General features: G+C 42.8%; 1 long non-coding RNA gene and 16 other non-coding genes across 17 annotated transcripts; 13 read left to right on the top strand and 4 right to left on the bottom strand.

Moving 5' to 3' along the window:
- Nucleotides 1-118: 118 nt before the first annotated feature.
- Nucleotides 119-191, top strand: trnav-aac (transfer RNA valine (anticodon AAC)). Its single transcript has one exon. It is a non-coding gene; the product is annotated as a tRNA-Val (tRNA).
- A 599-nt stretch (nt 192-790) lies between these two features.
- On the top strand, nt 791-863 carry trnav-cac (transfer RNA valine (anticodon CAC)). Its single transcript has one exon. It is a non-coding gene; the product is annotated as a tRNA-Val (tRNA).
- Nucleotides 864-1337: 474 nt separating this feature from the next.
- trnaq-uug (transfer RNA glutamine (anticodon UUG)) lies at nt 1338-1409 on the bottom strand. The gene has a single exon. It is a non-coding gene; the product is annotated as a tRNA-Gln (tRNA).
- Nucleotides 1410-1560: 151 nt separating this feature from the next.
- On the top strand, nt 1561-1632 carry trnad-guc (transfer RNA aspartic acid (anticodon GUC)). Its single transcript has one exon. It is a non-coding gene; the product is annotated as a tRNA-Asp (tRNA).
- A 581-nt stretch (nt 1633-2213) lies between these two features.
- On the top strand, nt 2214-2286 carry trnav-aac (transfer RNA valine (anticodon AAC)). Its single transcript has one exon. It is a non-coding gene; the product is annotated as a tRNA-Val (tRNA).
- Nucleotides 2287-2885: 599 nt separating this feature from the next.
- On the top strand, nt 2886-2958 carry trnav-cac (transfer RNA valine (anticodon CAC)). Its single transcript has one exon. It is a non-coding gene; the product is annotated as a tRNA-Val (tRNA).
- A 474-nt stretch (nt 2959-3432) lies between these two features.
- On the bottom strand, nt 3433-3504 carry trnaq-uug (transfer RNA glutamine (anticodon UUG)). Its single transcript has one exon. It is a non-coding gene; the product is annotated as a tRNA-Gln (tRNA).
- Nucleotides 3505-3655: 151 nt separating this feature from the next.
- trnad-guc (transfer RNA aspartic acid (anticodon GUC)) lies at nt 3656-3727 on the top strand. The gene has a single exon. It is a non-coding gene; the product is annotated as a tRNA-Asp (tRNA).
- A 581-nt stretch (nt 3728-4308) lies between these two features.
- Nucleotides 4309-4381, top strand: trnav-aac (transfer RNA valine (anticodon AAC)). Its single transcript has one exon. It is a non-coding gene; the product is annotated as a tRNA-Val (tRNA).
- A 599-nt stretch (nt 4382-4980) lies between these two features.
- On the top strand, nt 4981-5053 carry trnav-cac (transfer RNA valine (anticodon CAC)). The gene has a single exon. It is a non-coding gene; the product is annotated as a tRNA-Val (tRNA).
- A 474-nt stretch (nt 5054-5527) lies between these two features.
- trnaq-uug (transfer RNA glutamine (anticodon UUG)) lies at nt 5528-5599 on the bottom strand. The gene has a single exon. It is a non-coding gene; the product is annotated as a tRNA-Gln (tRNA).
- A 151-nt stretch (nt 5600-5750) lies between these two features.
- trnad-guc (transfer RNA aspartic acid (anticodon GUC)) lies at nt 5751-5822 on the top strand. The gene has a single exon. It is a non-coding gene; the product is annotated as a tRNA-Asp (tRNA).
- A 581-nt stretch (nt 5823-6403) lies between these two features.
- Nucleotides 6404-6476, top strand: trnav-aac (transfer RNA valine (anticodon AAC)). Its single transcript has one exon. It is a non-coding gene; the product is annotated as a tRNA-Val (tRNA).
- A 599-nt stretch (nt 6477-7075) lies between these two features.
- trnav-cac (transfer RNA valine (anticodon CAC)) lies at nt 7076-7148 on the top strand. The gene has a single exon. It is a non-coding gene; the product is annotated as a tRNA-Val (tRNA).
- Nucleotides 7149-7622: 474 nt separating this feature from the next.
- Nucleotides 7623-7694, bottom strand: trnaq-uug (transfer RNA glutamine (anticodon UUG)). Its single transcript has one exon. It is a non-coding gene; the product is annotated as a tRNA-Gln (tRNA).
- A 151-nt stretch (nt 7695-7845) lies between these two features.
- Nucleotides 7846-7917, top strand: trnad-guc (transfer RNA aspartic acid (anticodon GUC)). The gene has a single exon. It is a non-coding gene; the product is annotated as a tRNA-Asp (tRNA).
- A 3705-nt stretch (nt 7918-11622) lies between these two features.
- LOC148100694 (uncharacterized) lies at nt 11623-12869 on the top strand. The gene is made up of 2 exons (XR_015719789.1): nt 11623-11730; nt 12549-12869. It is a non-coding gene; the product is annotated as an uncharacterized LOC148100694 (long non-coding RNA).
- Nucleotides 12870-15142: the final 2273 nt, after the last annotated feature.

Below are 15142 nucleotides of genomic sequence, written 5' to 3' on the forward strand. Positions count from 1 at the left end.
GAAAAATGACACAAATGGGAGTTCCCCCGCTTCTCACTAGTCCTACATGATCTGTCATAAAAGTCCTGAAATGTGAGAAGGCATCGAAATGCCCCTCTAATGACGAGAGGGCATGCACGTTTCCGTAGTGTAGTGGTTATCACGTTCGCCTAACACGCGAAAGGTCCCTGGTCCGAAACCAGGCGGAAACATGCTTCTTTGTTTCCCGATACAAAAGTGTCTGCCTGCAGGCATTGCTTTATCTTATGGGGTTGTACTGCTGTTTGGGACACAGAGGAGAGAAAGTACTCAAATCTTGTACAGGGCTCTGACGCTTGTAACCTTTGGATGCTCATGTTGCTAAAAAGTTGTCTATAGCCCAAATTTCAGGAAATTTCACACAAATCAACATGTCTCCAGTCACCATATTCACTGAAGATGCAGGCACAGACTAAGCTCTTGGAAATGAGTGGCTCTAGCTGGCCTGCACAGGACTTGGGCCTATTTTCAGCCAATGCACAACGCGATCAAACGCATGGCCTCTTTAGGCAACAGTTCTGCTGCTCGAGGTTCTGGGGTTCTTAGGCCAGCATATGTCGAGCTGCGCTTGCTTCAGAGAACTCCTAAATGTCAAAAGTTTAAGTGAGCCTAACATCGAGACTATAGTTCAGATTCCTTGCTAGCGAGCGTCTGTCTCTTCTCCATGGTTCCTTCCGTTCAAGGGCATGATAGTAACATGCCATCAGATTTGTCAGATTGGTCAGATTACTGATTAAGACACATTCCAAAGCCAAGCGAGCCATCGCTCACCGTTTCTGTAGTGTAGTGGTTATCACATTCGCCTCACACGTGAAAGGTCCCCGGTCCGAAACCGGGCGGAAACATGGGTCTTTTGCTTCTTTGGTCACAAGGGAATTGATGTTCACTGTTTAGACAACTCTGCTTGTCCAGCATTTTCTCTGTTTTACTTGCGTCCCTATTGAGAAATAAGACTCCTAGTTTTGTCTTCTATCGGTTGTGTGCTAGCCAAGCAAAGGACTTCAAAGAGCTTGTCAACCAGAAGCTCGGGGCCTTCAGTGGTGGCAACAGAGTTAGAAGTGAGAAGAGTACAAGGGGAATTGTTGCCTTGAGTCAAGGTGGCCAATGAAAGATACAGCAGGACGCTGAAGTGGAAAGTGCAGTACAAGAGCATGAGCGAGGTTGGGTGCGGCATGAAGACCACGCGCAGATGGGATCAGCCAACAGAAGAGGAGTGGAATTGACTGGGCCACTAACTTGTTCTATAAGTAATTAGACTCTCATGCTAGCGTGTGCTAATGCTAATTCAACTGCGGAGCAAAGGGCAAAAAAGCCAAATGAGGCTCCACTGAGACTTGAACTCAGATCACTGGATTCAAAGTCCAGAGTGCTAACCGTTACACCATGGAACCCTCCTGCAAGCAGAAAAAAGTTCTCTGTCAAACACCCATAAAACTGTAGTTCCTGGTAAAGTGATGGGGATTTTTACATGGCCGACGACAATTTGTGTGTCATACCTGCTGCGAATCCCACCTTGACGTGTCCCCGACAGTGCCTTGCAGGTCCTCGTTAGTATAGTGGACAGTATCTCCGCCTGTCACGCGGAAGACCGGGGTTCGATTCCCCGACGGGGAGTGAGCAGTCTCCTTCTCTACTCTGGCTTTTACCTGGAATGACCACACACCCGTTAATCGCACGCTACGTGCATTTTTTTGCACAGACTCCATCATTCAAAAAGACCCTGTGGAATTTCTCCACCACATCCTAGTCAATCTAACAATCTAGTCCTATAATGGGTTTGAAAAAACATCAATTCCACCTATGCACTCTCAAGTCAAAAATGTCTTCTAGCAAGAGCTCCCATGAGAAGAGAAGCTAGTCCAAGAGAACTCTGCTTGTCCAGCGTTTTCTCTGCTTTACTTGCGTCCCTATTAACAAATAAGTCTCTTGGGTTTGTCTTCTGTAGATTGTGTGCTAGCCTGACAAAGAACATCAAAGAGCTTGTCAACAAGAAGATCAGCTCCCATTTGAAGAGATGCTATCTCGAGATCACAATTTGGATTGTCAATATAACCATAAATGGGGGAATGCTTGAAAAATGACACAAATGGGAGTTCCCCCGCTTCTCACTAGTCCTACATGATCTGTCATAAAAGTCCTCAAATGTAAGAAGGCATCGAAATGCCCCTCTAATGACGAGAGGGCATGCACGCTCCGTTTCCGTAGTGTAGTGGTTATCACGTTCGCCTAACACGCGAAAGGTCCCTGGTCCGAAACCAGGCGGAAACATGCTTCTTTGTTTCCCGATACAAAAGTGTCTGCCTGCTGGCATTGCTTTATCTTATGGGGTTGTACTGCTGTTTGGGACACAGAGGAGAGAAAGTACTCAAATCTTGTACAGGGCTCTGACGCTTGTAACCTTTGGATGCTCATGTTGCTAAAAAGTTGTCTATAGCCCAAATTTCAGGAAATTTCACACAAATCAACATGTCTCCAGTCACCATATTCACTGAAGATGCAGGCACAGACTAAGCTCTTGGAAATGAGTGGCTCTAGCTGGCCTGCACAGGACTTGGGCCTATTTTCAGCCAATGCACAACGCGATCAAACGCATGGCCTCTTTAGGCAACAGTTCTGCTGCTCGAGGTTCTGGGGTTCTTAGGCCAGCATATGTCGAGCTGCGCTTGCTTCAGAGAACTCCTAAATGTCAAAAGTTTAAGTGAGCCTAACATCGAGACTATAGTTCAGATTCCTTGCTAGCGAGCGTCTGTCTCTTCTCCATGGTTCCTTCCGTTCAAGGGCATGATAGTAACATGCCATCAGATTTGTCAGATTGGTCAGATTACTGATTAAGACACATTCCAAAGCCAAGCGAGCCATCGCTCACAGTTTCCGTAGTGTAGTGGTTATCACATTCGCCTCACACGCGAAAGGTCCCCGGTCCGAAACCGGGCGGAAACATGGGTCTTTTGCTTCTTTGGTCACAAGGGAATTGATGTTCACTGTTTAGACAACTCTGCTTGTCCAGCATTTTCTCTGTTTTACTTGCGTCCCTATTGAGAAATAAGACTCCTAGTTTTGTCTTCTATCGGTTGTGTGCTAGCCAAGCAAAGGACATCAAAGAGCTTGTCAACCAGAAGCTCGGGGCCTTCAGTGGTGGCAACAGAGTTAGAAGTGAGAAGAGTACAAGGGGAATTGTTGCCTTGAGTCAAGGTGGCCAATGAAAGATACAGCAGGACGCTGAAGTGGAAAGTGCAGTACAAGAGCATGAGCGAGGTTGGGTGCGGCATGAAGACCACGCGCAGATGGGATCAGCCAACAGAAGAGGAGTGGATTTGACTGGGCCACTAACTTGTTCTATAAGTAATTAGACTCTCATGCTAGCGTGTGCTAATGCTAATGCAACTGCGGAGCAAAGGGCAAAAAAGCCAAATGAGCCTCCACTGAGACTTGAACTCAGATCACTGGATTCAAAGTCCAGAGTGCTAACCGTTACACCATGGAACCCTCCTGCAAGCAGAAAAAAGTTCTCTGTCAAACACCCATAAAACTGTAGTTCCTGGTAAAGTGATGGGGATTTTTACATGGCCGACGACAATTTGTGTGTCATACCTGCTGCGAATCCCACCTTGACGTGTCCCCGTCAGTGCCTTGCAGGTCCTCGTTAGTATAGTGGACAGTATCTCCGCCTGTCACGCGGAAGACCGGGGTTCGATTCCCCGACGGGGAGTGAGCAGTCTCCTTCTCTACTCTGGCTTTTACCTGGAATGACCACACACCCGTTAATCGCACGCTACGTGCATTTTTTTGCACAGACTCCATCATTCAAAAAGACCCTGTGGAATTTCTCCACCACATCCTAGTCAATCTAACAATCTAGTCCTATAATGGGTTTGAAAAAACATCAATTCCACCTGTGCACTCTCAAGTCAAAAATGTCTTCTAGCAAGAGCTCCCATGAGAAGAGAAGCTAGTCCAAGAGAACTCTGCTTGTCCAGCGTTTTCTCTGCTTTACTTGCGTCCCTATTAACAAATAAGTCTCTTGGGTTTGTCTTCTGTAGGTTGTGTGCTAGCCTGACAAAGAACATCAAAGAGCTTGTCAACAAGAAGATCAGCTCCCATTTGAAGAGATGCTATCTCGAGATCACAATTTGGATTGTCAATATAACCATAAATGGGGGAATGCTTGAAAAATGACACAAATGGGAGTTCCCCCGCTTCTCACTAGTCCTACATGATCTGTCATAAAAGTCCTCAAATGTAAGAAGGCATCGAAATGCCTCTCTAATGACGAGAGGGCATGCACGCTCCGTTTCCGTAGTGTAGTGGTTATCACGTTTGCCTAACACGCGAAAGGTCCCTGGTCCGAAACCAGGCGGAAACATGCTTCTTTGTTTCCAGATACAAAAGTGTCTGCCTGCTGGCATTGCTTTATCTTATGGGGTTGTACTGCTGTTTGGGACACAGAGGAGAGAAAGTACTCAAATCTTGTACAGGGCTCTGACGCTTGTAACCTTTGGATGCTCATGTTGCTAAAAAGTTGTCTATAGCCCAAATTTCAGGAAATTTCACACAAATCAACATGTCTCCAGTCACCATATTCACTGAAGATGCAGGCACAGACTAAGCTCTTGGAAATGAGTGGCTCTAGCTGGCCTGCACAGGACTTGGGCCTATTTTCAGCCAATGCACAACGCGATCAAACGCATGGCCTCTTTAGGCAACAGTTCTGCTGCTCAAGGTTCTGGTGTTCTTAGGCCAGCATATGTCGAGCTGCGCTTGCTTCAGAGAACTCCTAAATGTCAAAAGTTTAAGTGAGCCTAACATCGAGACTATAGTTCAGATTCCTTGCTAGCGAGCGTCTGTCTCTTCTCCATGGTTCCTTCCGTTCAAGGGCATGATAGTAACATGCCATCAGATTTGTCAGATTGGTCAGATTACTGATTAAGACACATTCCAAAGCCAAGCGAGCCATCGCTCACAGTTTCCGTAGTGTAGTGGTTATCACATTCGCCTCACACGCGAAAGGTCCCCGGTCCGAAACCGGGCGGAAACATGGGTCTTTTGCTTCTTTGGTCACAAGGGAATTGATGTTCACTGTTTAGACAACTCTGCTTGTCCAGCATTTTCTCTGTTTTACTTGCGTCCCTATTGAGAAATAAGACTCCTAGTTTTGTCTTCTATCGGTTGTGTGCTAGCCAAGCAAAGGACATCAAAGAGCTTGTCAACCAGAAGCTCGGGGCCTTCAGTGGTGGCAACAGAGTTAGAAGTGAGAAGAGTACAAGGGGAATTGTTGCCTTGAGTCAAGGTGGCCAATGAAAGATACAGCAGGACGCTGAAGTGGAAAGTGCAGTACAAGAGCATGAGCGAGGTTGGGTGCGGCATGAAGACCACGCGCAGATGGGATCAGCCAACAGAAGAGGAGTGGATTTGACTGGGCCACTAACTTGTTCTATAAGTAATTAGACTCTCATGCTAGCGTGTGCTAATGCTAATGCAACTGCGGAGCAAAGGGCAAAAAAGCCAAATGAGCCTCCACTGAGACTTGAACTCAGATCACTGGATTCAAAGTCCAGAGTGCTAACCGTTACACCATGGAACCCTCCTGCAAGCAGAAAAAAGTTCTCTGTCAAACACCCATAAAACTGTAGTTCCTGGTAAAGTGATGGGGATTTTTACATGGCCGACGACAATTTGTGTGTCATACCTGCTGCGAATCCCACCTTGACGTGTCCCCGTCAGTGCCTTGCAGGTCCTCGTTAGTATAGTGGACAGTATCTCCGCCTGTCACGCGGAAGACCGGGGTTCGATTCACCGACGGGGAGTGAGCAGTCTCCTTCTCTACTCTGGCTTTTACCTGGAATGACCACACACCCGTTAATCGCACGCTACGTGCATTTTTTTGCACAGAGTCCATCATTCAAAAAGACCCTGTGGAATTTCTCCACCACATCCTAGTCAATCTAACAATCTAGTCCTATAATGGGTTTGAAAAAACATCAATTCCACCTGTGCACTCTCAAGTCAAAAATGTCTTCTAGCAAGAGCTCCCATGAGAAGAGAAGCTAGTCCAAGAGAACTCTGCTTGTCCAGCGTTTTCTCTGCTTTACTTGCGTCCCTATTAACAAATAAGTCTCTTGGGTTTGTCTTCTGTAGGTTGTGTGCTAGCCTGACAAAGAACATCAAAGAGCTTGTCAACAAGAAGATCAGCTCCCATTTGAAGAGATGCTATCTCGAGATCACAATTTGGATTGTCAATATAACCATAAATGGGGGAATGCTTGAAAAATGACACAAATGGGAGTTCCCCCGCTTCTCACTAGTCCTACATGATCTGTCATAAAAGTCCTCAAATGTAAGAAGGCATCGAAATGCCCCTCTAATGACGAGAGGGCATGCACGCTCCGTTTCCGTAGTGTAGTGGTTATCACGTTCGCCTAACACGCGAAAGGTCCCTGGTCCGAAACCAGGCGGAAACATGCTTCTTTGTTTCCCGATACAAAAGTGTCTGCCTGCTGGCATTGCTTTATCTTATGGGGTTGTACTGCTGTTTGGGACACAGAGGAGAGAAAGTACTCAAATCTTGTACAGGGCTCTGACGCTTGTAACCTTTGGATGCTCATGTTGCTAAAAAGTTGTCTATAGCCCAAATTTCAGGAAATTTCACACAAATCAACATGTCTCCAGTCACCATATTCACTGAAGATGCAGGCACAGACTAAGCTCTTGGAAATGAGTGGCTCTAGCTGGCCTGCACAGGACTTGGGCCTATTTTCAGCCAATGCACAACGCGATCAAACGCATGGCCTCTTTAGGCAACAGTTCTGCTGCTCGAGGTTCTGGGGTTCTTAGGCCAGCATATGTCGAGCTGCGCTTGCTTCAGAGAACTCCTAAATGTCAAAAGTTTAAGTGAGCCTAACATCGAGACTATAGTTCAGATTCCTTGCTAGCGAGCGTCTGTCTCTTCTCCATGGTTCCTTCCGTTCAAGGGCATGATAGTAACATGCCATCAGATTTGTCAGATTGGTCAGATTACTGATTAAGACACATTCCAAAGCCAAGCGAGCCATCGCTCACAGTTTCCGTAGTGTAGTGGTTATCACATTCGCCTCACACGCGAAAGGTCCCCGGTCCGAAACCGGGCGGAAACATGGATCTTTTGCTTCTTTGGTCACAAGGGAATTGATGTTCACTGTTTAGACAACTCTGCTTGTCCAGCATTTTCTCTGTTTTACTTGCGTCCCTATTGAGAAATAAGACTCCTAGTTTTGTCTTCTATCGGTTGTGTGCTAGCCAAGCAAAGGACATCAAAGAGCTTGTCAACCAGAAGCTCGGGGCCTTCAGTGGTGGCAACAGAGTTAGAAGTGAGAAGAGTACAAGGGGAATTGTTGCCTTGAGTCAAGGTGGCCAATGAAAGATACAGCAGGACGCTGAAGTGGAAAGTGCAGTACAAGAGCATGAGCGAGGATGGGTGCGGCATGAAGACCACGCGCAGATGGGATCAGCCAACAGAAGAGGAGTGGAATTGACTGGGCCACTAACTTGTTCTATAAGTAATTAGACTCTCATGCTAGCGTGTGCTAATGCTAATGCAACTGCGGAGCAAAGGGCAAAAAAGCCAAATGAGGCTCTACTGAGACTTGAACTCAGATCACTGGATTCAAAGTCCAGAGTGCTAACCGTTACACCATGGAACCCTCCTGCAAGCAGAAAAAAGTTCTCTGTCAAACACCCATAAAACTGTAGTTCCTGGTAAAGTGATGGGGATTTTTACATGGCCGACGACAATTTGTGTGTCATACCATCTGCGAATCCCACCTTGACGTGTCCCCGACAGTGCCTTGCAGGTCCTCGTTAGTATAGTGGACAGTATCTCCGCCTGTCATGCGGAAGACCGGGGTTCGATTCCCCGACGGGGAGTGAGCAGTCTCCTTCTCTACTCTGGCTTTTACCTGGAATGACCACACACCCGTTAATCGCACGCTACGTGCATTTTTTTGCACAGACTCCATCATTCAAAAAGACCCTGTGGAATTTCTCCACCACATCCTAGTCAATCTAACAATCTAGTCCTATAATGGGTTTGAAAAAACATCAATTCCACCTGTGCACTCTCAAGTCAAAAATGTCTTCTAGCAAGAGCTCCCATGAGAAGAGAAGCTAGTCCAAGAGAACTCTGCTTGTCCAGCGTTTTCTCTGCTTTACTTGCGTCCCTATTAACAAATAAGTCTCTTGGGTTTGTCTTCTGTAGATTGTGTGCTAGCCTGACAAAGAACATCAAAGAGCTTGTCAACAAGAAGATCAGCTCCCATTTGAAGAGATGCTATCTCGAGATCACAATTTGGATTGTCAATATAACCATAAATGGGGGAATGCTTGAAAAATGACACAAATGGGAGTTCCCCCGCTTCTCACTAGTCCTACATGATCTGTCATAAAAGTCCTCAAATGTAAGAAGGCCTATCACACACCTATCAATCTAAGGACAAGATTGATAGGTGCTGAGGACCAGTGATGGGAATAACTGCATTACAAGTAACGGCGTTACTTTTTTCAGTAACGAGTAATCTAACTAATTAATCTAACTAATTACTATTCCTATTGTTACAACGCCGTTACAATTACTAACAAGAAAATGCGGTTCGTTACTATTTTTCAACAAACAGAAGGTTGAAGCTGTGTTCAGCTTACCGCATCTTATATCAGTTGTAGCTGACTATGTAAGTAATCTGGACGCTACAGCTTTAAGCAGCTGCGCGCGCTCCCACGGACAGTAATCACGATCACTGTCTAGCACAACACCTGGAGCTAAGGGGCAAAACAATCGCATGAGTGCTGCTGTTTGACTGAGGAAGAATAAAGTAGTTGTGGTAGGCCAATTAAATGACCACTTAAAGACAAAGCAAGAAGGTGATATATACCAGTTTTTAAATTGTGTTGATAAGCCACGTAAAACCAGAGTCATGATAAACAATATATATGTGGCGTTTTTACCGTGTTTACTGTCTAAGGACAGCGCTAGCAAGCACTCTCTGCTCATGAGAGAAAAAAAAAAACAGGAAGTTTTAGGAGTGATGGCGAGAGAGAGAGAGAGAGAGAGATTTCAGATGTGAGAGATTTAGCGTGTTTGGAGTGTGTAGTTAATGTGTTGTCTTGTGTAGTTAGTGTGTATTGTTGTGGATAGTTTTGTGTTGTGCGTCAGAACAATTAGGTGACTGCTGTCTCCAAGTAGAAAAAGGAGTGATACACCTGCTGCTGTCAGACCTGCAGGTATCAGGCTGTGATGTTCTCCTTTACAGTGGACAGAAATTATTTTTTTGGAGTGGCACAAATAATTTGTGTGGCATCTTATTGAATGCAGAACAGCTGATTGTTCTGTAAATAGTTTGAAATGGTTATTTTAAAAAGGGTAAAAGGTAAATGGATGCAAATAACTTTGTTTGCAAAACTTGTGCACATGATTTTAAAATTGACAATTTATATTTTTATTTACAGTTATGAAATATGATTCATTAAACATGTTTGTGATTTTAGATCAGTTGTGTTAATACAGTATGTCAAAATGAAAACATAACTAAATTCAGACACGTGAAGTTGTGCCAAAAAGAATGATACCAAACAAGGGGAGGGAAAATCAAAAGTAGTTAAAAATGGCCAATTATACCCTGGACCCCAGAGGGTTAAACGTTTTTTTTAAAGTAACGCAATAGCTACTTTTCAAGTAATTAATTACTTTAGAATATTGTAACTCAGTTACTAACTCAGTTACTTTTTTGAAGAAGTAACTAGTAACTATAATTAATTACTTTTTCAAAGTAACTTGCCCAACACTGCTGAGGACTACCACAACCACACACAAGATCCCAGTTGCAGACTGTGCAAAAATGCCCTTGAGGTAATTCAGCAGATAACAGTAGGGTGGAAGATGTTAGCAAGCAGGACACATGGAACGCCATAACCAGGTCATACTCATACTCAAAACAACTAAAACAAGATAAAATCCTGTGGCACTTGTAACAGTCACAATGGTTTGGTGTCTCTTTAAGTTGTTTAGTTGAGTTAGCCTGGCTAGCTTGTACAATTAGATTTTCCAAAATAAAATGGTTTGAAAATGATAAAATGACACTGCAGTACTGAGAGGAAGTAGAATTTGGAGGAAAAAAAAAAAAAAAAGGAGAAAAACTTGATAAGCAACAAAAATTGGACTTTGTTATAGTGCAAATATTCAAATCTGTAATTTGAACTTGCTACATATGATAAATGATAAAATGCTATGATGCGTAAAGACTCAAAAGTATTTCCAAAAAGGTTCGTTTTTCAACAAACCCTGGAAATTTTATTTTAAAAATGTATTTCCATGTATTTCCTTTGTATTTCCATGTTTGTGCGACATTCTTTGCACAATCTACACAGACCTCAGTTTACAGGTTGTTGAACCTCTGGGGACATCTGTTTGTGGAGGGCAGTAAGGGAAGAGAAATACGCTGTGTCCCATTTCAGGGTCTGCACGCTTGAAGTACGCATTTTAAGTGCGGTTACGTCACCGCCACGCGACGACGGCTGTCCCAATTCGAAGTGTACTTCAAATGCATACTCCAAATGCGCCGTCGATTTCCCCAAATATCAAGCGTGGTCCGGTGTACGCTTCGTGGTCCCATATATCCCACAATTCATAGCGCGGCGGTGGGTGTGGATAATTTTGCCGCAAAATACGGCAGAAGGGAGCGGCCGAAAAGTGAACTGTCAAAAGTAAGTACTGAATATGACGTCACTTATTCATGTGCGAATGTTTAATAATGAAGAACATTAAAACATTGCTGTTGGCCACACGTCGGCAAAGTTATGTGACACTAGTGATGTTTGTACTTTCAGCATTAACTTATGGAGGACCACAAGAGCCACGCGCATCGAAATAAAAAATCCTGTGCTTAATTAATGAATTGTAGAATAAAATCTGCATTTGTAAATTCATTTTTGAATTCCAATTTAATAAACTGATTTTTAAAATGCTTTTTAAGTCTTCATTTCAAAAACCTTTTTCGAATTGCACTTTAATAAACTTCATTTCAAAAACCTTTTTTGAATTGCACTTTAATAAACTTCATTTCAAAAATCTTTTTCGAATTGCACTTTAATAAACTGCATTTCAAAAACCTTTTTCGAATTGCACTTTAATAAACTTCATTTCAAAAACCTTTTTCGAATTGCACTTTAATAAACTGCATTTCAAAAACCTTTTTCGAATTGCACTTTAATAAACTTCATTTCAAAAATCTTTTTCGAATTGCACTTTAATAAACTTCATTTCAAAAACCTTTTTCGAATTGCACTTTAATAAACTTCATTTCAAAAACCTTTTTTGAATTGCTCTTTAATAAACTGCATTTCAAAATCCATTTCCCTTTCCTGTTCGCTCAGGGATTAACATGTGGATTAGCAGTTGGATTAACAACTTCATTTTAAAAATCCTGCTGCTATTCAAATGAGCCACACCGTGGGATGTAAGGAGCTCTCTGATTGGTTGGTCAGACACAGGCTGTCTGCCAGCCTGGATGTTTCTAGCTCATAGCTTCGCCCTGCTAAGAAGCCTGTGTGCTTGTACAAAGGCCGTTCAGCCTCGGGATTTACACTCGGTTCGACAAGGATATGTGAAGAATGAAGGGACCCTGCAGCGAAACGGAGAGCCCAACCTCTGGCTGAGTGCCTGTTTACAAAGTCTGACCACCTGTGAAGGTAACGTGCTAACGTGGCTAACGCTAGCATCACCACACGTAGCCCCGTTATTTTAAGGTCATCTTAGCTTATGAAAGTTTTACGTCGCAGCTGTACGAGCTAGCTACGTGTTTTGTAAGCTGCTGTGCTCTTCACAAATAAAGCTGGAAGCAGCTCAAACTATTAGAACCAGCACTGAGGCCTGTTACATTTATACAGTGTTAGAGCAACGGCTGCAGCCTACAGCCTTTAAACTAGCGATTAAAATGCTGACAGTAAACTTGTCAGTCCAGATGTTACCACATTACTTTGTGATACTTGTGAGTTAAAACAACTGAGACAGGCTGATTAAAATAACAGCTTTCAGTTCTCTCATTCAGCATATAAAGACTGGAGATCACACTACTGATTTCAGCTCATTTAATATGTGAGTGCACAGATTCATTCTCAACTGGACATAAACGATGATCAAAGGTTGTATATATGATGAAGTCATCAAACCCCAGCCTGTAACACAGTGCGCTGAATCTTAGCTTTGAATGTCCAGTATATTCTAATCAGTGCAATCTAAGCATTCACTGAACCTACAGTATCTACACCTGTGTGGTAAATGTGTGGTAAAGATACAGATAATGAAATTTAATTATTAATACAATATACGTCATGAGAAACGAAAGCTGAAATTGATTCAGTTTAGTACTTTTCTCTGTATGCTCTGTGATCATAAAGGCCTTAAATTCTGTGATATATACTGTAAATGATTTTCACAGAGGTCTTAAAGTACTTAAATCACTGCTGATAGTCTGGTTGTTTATATTTTCACATTTTTGTGTCTGTAGGGCTGTTTGATGACAATTTGGACTCCTCTGGGAGATGAGGACACACCCACACCTGTTCCATACTGCAGCCAATGATGGTGTTACGGCTCTGAGTCAGCTTTGGGCCATCAGACGCACACACTGGAAAACCAGCACCTGGACTTCATGCAGGAGAGACGGCCTCAGTGATGATGGACTCTGCATCGTCTATTTTACCTCCTAATCTCTTTCTCTTTAACACACAATTAAAATCTTAGTGAGGAAGTCTCTAACTTGTACACATTTGTACTTTTACTTGTTTTATTAGTTATTTTTAAGAAGAGTAAAGTTATTCACAAAGTTTTTATTCTTCTGTATTTATTCTTTTGTATCATGTACCACAGTCATACTGAACTATACAGACCTGGTGAATTGGAGAAAAAAAAATCATATACGAATGAATCATTCAGCTTCAGCAGTATTTCTAATCATCTTATGAATTCCAGTCTAATGTCAATTCACTGTTTGAGTTCAGTCTTGGTCTTAAACTCCAGAGAATACCACCTGGTTCAATTTTTTCATCTGATTATTGGGAAAACAGTTTTCTTCTGAGAGATGCTGCTAGAGCTGAAATAGAGCCCAAAGAAACAACAAAGTTTAGTCCCTCTGGATTTTCCATGGAAAATTGTTTTATCACTCACTCAGGTGACTTCTCCAGTGTCACGGATAAGTGATGAAAATATCTCCCACTGGAAACCATTGTGTCCAGTTAAAGTCAATCGACTTTTTCAAGGAGAGTTGTTAGATGCTGTGCTCATGAGGACAATGGGTTTTAAACTTGCAGCACAACACAAAGCTGAAATACTGGATCAACGATCAAAACACATTGAGCAGAATTAAGTCAAAATGTAATATCCTGATATGACACATCACACATGATCCAGCATTGTTCTAAGATTGCAAACTTTCTTATTGGAAGTTTCCACAGCTGCCAGAAAGGGACAGATTTCTGGCTGGTCTTAATGAGTGGTCGTTGCTCTCTTGTTTTCTCTGGAATTGCTGCACGAAGGATGTAACACCCATGATAAGCACTGAGGTGTATGTCCTTGTCAGAAATGAGCAATGCTCAGCTTCCAGGTAAGGAGAAGTGGAACCAGAAGATATTCAAATGCATCTCTCCACAGCTGCTGAGGAATTCTACAAAAAACAAAGTTTGTTAAAAACATTTGCAGGTGAATCAACACTGATTTATCAATGACATCCATTTACTCAAAAATTACTGACAAGTGGACAACTAGAATATATAGTTTATAATTTCAACATTGTACTGTAAAAAATGGAACTTTATATGACAAATGTGGTGTGGTGCTTGTGGAATTTTTAACAAGGACCCTACAAAACTTTACAGTACTCATGCTGCCACACTTCTGATGGCTAGGTGTGCAGTTCCTGCTTTAAATGCATTCACTTTTAAGATTAAGAAATCTAAGTGATAATAGGCCAGAAATGTTTGAACTTGCTTATGAACCTAAATCACTGAGGCCGTCTCTCCTGCATGAAGTCCAGGTGCTGGTTTTCCAGTGTGTGCGTCTGATGGCCCAAAGCTGACTCAGAGCCGTAACACCATCATTGGCTGCAGTATGGAACAGGTGTGGGTGTGTCCTCATCTCCCAGAGGAGTCCAAATTGTCATCAAACAGCCCTACAGACACAAAAATGTGAAAATATAAACAACCAGACTATCAGCAGTGATTTAAGTACTTTAAGACCTCTGTGAAAATCATTTACAGTATATATCACAGAATTTAAGGCCTTTATGATCACAGAGCATACAGAGAAAAGTACTAAACTGAATCAATTTCAGCTTTCGTTTCTCATGACGTATATTGTATTAATAATTAAATTTCATTATCTGTATCTTTACCACACATTTACCACACAGGTGTAGATACTGTAGGTTCAGTGAATGCTTAGATTGCACTGATTAGAATATACTGGACATTCAAAGCTAAGATTCAGCGCACTGTGTTACAGGCTGGGGTTTGATGACTTCATCATATATACAACCTTTGATCATCGTTTATGTCCAGTTGAGAATGAATCTGTGCACTCACATATTAAATGAGCTGAAATCAGTAGTGTGATCTCCAGTCTTTATATGCTGAATGAGAGAACTGAAAGCTGTTATTTTAATCAGCCTGTCTCAGTTGTTTTAACTCACAAGTATCACAAAGTAATGTGGTAACATCTGGACTGACGAGTTTACTGTCAGCATTTTAATCGCTAGTTTAAAGGCTATAGGCTGCAGCTGTTGCTCTAACACTGTATAAATGTAACAGGCCTCAGTGCTGGTTCTAATAGTTTGAGCTGCTTCCAGCTTTATTTGTGAAGAGCACAGCAGCTTACAAAACACGTAGCTAGCTTGTACTGCTGCGACGTAAAACTTTCATAAGCTAAGGTGACCTTAAAATAACGGGGCTACGTGCGGTGATGCTAGCGTTAGCCACGTTAGCACGTTACCTTCACAGGTGGTCAGACTTTGTAAACAGGCACTCAGCCAGAGGTTGGGCTCTCCGTTTCGCTGCAGGGTCCCTTCATTCTTCACATATCCTTGTCGAACCGAGTGTAAATCCCGAG

The sequence above is a fragment of the Neolamprologus brichardi genome, chromosome 11 (genome assembly GCF_056152115.1).
Source record: "Neolamprologus brichardi isolate AB-2024 chromosome 11, ASM5615211v1, whole genome shotgun sequence".
NCBI lineage: Eukaryota > Metazoa > Chordata > Actinopteri > Cichliformes > Cichlidae > Neolamprologus > Neolamprologus brichardi.